The sequence below is a fragment of the Leguminivora glycinivorella genome, chromosome 15, assembly GCF_023078275.1.
Source record: "Leguminivora glycinivorella isolate SPB_JAAS2020 chromosome 15, LegGlyc_1.1, whole genome shotgun sequence".
In the NCBI taxonomy this organism is placed as follows: Eukaryota; Metazoa; Arthropoda; class Insecta; order Lepidoptera; family Tortricidae; genus Leguminivora; species Leguminivora glycinivorella.
The window spans coordinates 20,647,711-20,651,768 of NC_062985.1; positions in this window are offsets into that span (position 1 = coordinate 20,647,711).

The window sequence follows — 4,058 nt, forward strand, 5'->3', positions numbered from 1 at the left end:
CATAATGGGGTAGGCAGAGCACATGAACTACTAAGTTTCAGTGCCACTGTGTAAGAATGTCTTATAATATTTATTTATTTACAAGTTTGATGTATGAACTCGCAATTAACTCTTGTGTAATTAGTATCACAGAATACATAAACCACCTGTATTACCTAATGAGGTAGGCAGATCACATAAAACTGCTTGAGCTCCAGTGGCACTTTTTGCAACGAAATTGTTGAAAGTAAACGAAATTTTGACACCAGGCCCCGTAATAGCCGAATGGCATTTCTCCGACGCCAAACGAAAGCAATACGCCGCTGGCTCTGTCGCGCCAATACGCAAGCGCGATAGAGATAGATATACTAGCGCTTCGTTTCGTGAGCGTTTCGTGAGCGATTGTGCCATTCGGCTAGCCACCCTGATTGGTATTTAAGCGTAAGAGAATACCTAAATAATAGTACCTGCCATCTGTACACGAAAAGGCAGGTATTTATACAATCTGTCACAATATAGTTATAGACGTAGGTTATGTACCTACGTCTATAACTATCATCATTCGCCTGCCCTTATCCCATTCATTTGGGGTCGGCGCAGCATGTCTTCCGCTTCCATACCTCCCTATCATCCGTCATTTCATCATTCACTTGCTTTCGCTTCATATCATCTCTCACGCAATCCATCCACCTTTTCCTCGGTTTTCCTCTCCCGTTACTTCCTTCCACACTCATTCGCAATGCCTTTCTCGTCACATGACTTTCATCCCTTAGGTACGTCTATAACTATAATACGGGCCTACAGGGCCCTCCGAGTACAATATAATAACGCGTTCCGGGTGCTGGTGGGGCTGCCCCGCTTCTGTAGCGCATCACGGATGTTTGCTGAAGCGCGCATAGACTGCTTTTATACAACTTTGCGCAAACGATGCACATCCCTGGTGCAACCCCCTCCTGTGTTTGATAGCCGAGAGGTTGGACTGCCCATATTTAAGGCATTGTGAGGACTTGCATGTTTCTAGAAGTACGTATTATGTTTAGCCACTAATTACGTGCTCCTAGAAACATTGCCCTAGTAGTCTAGTATTAATGTAAATAAAATAAGTACTAACATAGCTCTTAAGTGCAGACTAACCATAATACTATGAGTCATACTGTTACTCGAAATAAAGAATTTATTTATTATTATTATTATAATGTGACAGATTGTATCTAACGCACAGCACTAAAGCACAGTATAATAAATTTAGAGTACTATCGTACAGTATGGCCACTCCCGCTCCCCGCTGAAAGTGCCGCCCACCCCCTCTCGGTTACCTCACAGTTACTGCCTGTCAAAAACGCGAACTGTCGACCTGTCATATCTCACTCATACAAGCAAAGTACGCGTTCACCTACACGAGCTTAGAATGTGTGCTAGGAACGCGCCTCTTTCATAGTTATATTTGATCGCCGGTGTCCGAGGTGTGACTAAAGCCAGTGGCGCTGTTATGATGTATGGGGTGACTTTTCAGCACAGTATGAAGAAAATAGTTCTAATAAAATTCCGTGACATGGCGCGTAGTCATACCTTTCTGGCCAGGCTTTACTTAATTTTGTTTCACAAAACATCCCGAAATGGAGACAGGAGGGTATGCATACTAATACCCAATATCGTCTAATCTAGTCGTCGCAGACAAAGTTTAGCCAAGTTGGGACAAGTTATGAATAGTTTAGAGTGACACCAGAACCTATTGGTATTGCTATTGAGGACACGAGTCTTGCTGAAAGAATTTAGAATATAAGGCAATTTAGTAATAATTAGGCATTATTTTAACTTTTTCTTGTTCTTCTTTGCATCCTGCTACCCTCTGCTGGGGTGTAGGGATCGAATCATATTTCTCCATTTACTCCGGTCTTGGGCAGTTTGGGTAACCTCCTCTCACCCCATGCCTAGCACCCTGAGCTCCTGCTGAACCGAGCGAGTTTTAGAACACAGTAAGGAAAATTACAAATGATGGATGTTTTAGGGTTAGTAGTCTCTACCAGACAACCATATCATTGAGGCACCCGGAACATCCACAGACATGGAAGATCTACTCTAAGAACAAATTAAATTATTTTCATAGAAAATATTTTAACTTGTATTTTTTTGCCGAGTGGTTCAGGCATTCGCCCGGTAAGCGGAGTATGCTGGTTCGATTCCAGCTCGGGACACTGGAGGCCTTGGTCACTTTTTCTTTGTATATGACATTTATTTAATGTTTATGGAAGATCTAATTAATGACCCCGCCAAACATCATTTGAGACACGAAAGCCGTCAGCACACCTCGGACAATGGCGATCAAATATACGAAAGAAGCGTTTTCCTACGCACACAGTCTAAACTCGTATAGGCGAACTTATACCATGTCTATGTGAGTGAGATGAGACAGGTCGACTGGTCGCGTTCTTGACAGGCGGTAACCTGTGAGGTAACCGAGATCGAGTGGGCACTTTCAGCGGGAAACAGGGAGTGGCCATACTATACAATTTTTTTTTTTAAATAATAAATGGGCTTACTCTTGACCACAGACTAGCCAAAGGCACGTGGCCTATGATGGAGTGAGCTCGCCCAGAAGATGCCTGTTCACTCTTGATTTGAAAGTTGCCGGGTTATATGAGCTCGGAAATATAGCCGCCGGCAAGGAATTGCACTCCTTGGCAGTGCGCATAAGAAAAGAAGAAGCAAAGCGCTGATTTAAACTTTCACGATTATTACACATCATTATTTTTAAAATCGGGACTTAATCGCGTATAACTACATATTAAACTGACCTCCAACGTTTCAAGGACGGCGTTGTCCCCGTGGTCTCGGAGAAGACTGGCTTGAAATGACATCAACACCTTCTGACAGCCGCGCGAGTTTTTCGAACTACCCGCACTTGGTTTTGATTATCAACTTGAACTGTTTGCGCACTAGGGATGTTACTCTGTCGACATACAACACTGACGATATTTGATTTAACGACTGTCGATATTATTTTCGGCTTACACTTATTAATGACAGGATTCCACTTATTAGGCACTTATTAGTGCGCAAACAGTTCAAGTTGATAATCAAAACCAAGTGCGGGTAGTTCGAAAAACTCGCGCGGCTGTCAGAAGGTGTTGATGTCATTTCAAGCCAGTCTTCTCCGAGACCACGGGGACAACGCCGTCCTTGAAACGTTGGAGGTCAGTTTAATATGTAGTTATACGCGATTAAGTCCCGATTTTAAAAATAATGATAAGCAAAGCGCTATTAGTACTCTTTATTATGCTGTGCCGTCAGATAAGAGGACGATCACTCCAATTGAGGAGGGACTGAAATCTTCTCGAGGCTGAGGCGTAGGGTTAGAGCCGGCGTAGCTTTATTTAACGTTCATATGCGCATTGTAATATGCCTACTTGAAAAATAAATATTTCATTTTCAACACTCACAGACTAAATAATATGAAGTACAGATTAATATCGTGTAGAAACGACACTTCCTACAAAACTGAAGTTTGACGTCAGTTCTTTCTAAAGAATAGCTAAGTAGATTAAATTTAATCTCAATTTGGAAAGTTACACGTTAGCAGGTTGAGAATATATTTGACGACCGGTCTGGCTCAGTCGGTAGTTACCCTGCCTGCTAAGCCGCGGTCCTGGGTTCGAATCCCGGTAAGGGCATTTATTTGTGTGATGAGTACAGATATTTGTTCCTGAGTCATGGATATTTTCTATGTATATAAGTATGTATTTATCTATTTAAGTATGTATATATCGTCGCTTAGCACATTGTACAAGTTTTGCTTAGTTTGGGGCTAAGTTGATCTGTGTACGGTGTCCCTAATATTTATTTATTATCATTTTTCTTATCTTAAGCTCCTTGGGTCTGCGGAGTTTAGCCGTCGCGTGAACTCCTATATATGCCTGAAGAGGGGCCTCCGAATTGGCCCGGACCATGTCGCAGCAATAGCGATATAATAACCTGAGTACAACCGTATTTCAATTAATTATTCTCCTTGGGTATATTATACTGGCTACCTAAAGATACCGCTGCTCTTGAGCAGCAGTAATAAGACTCCAGCAATGCAT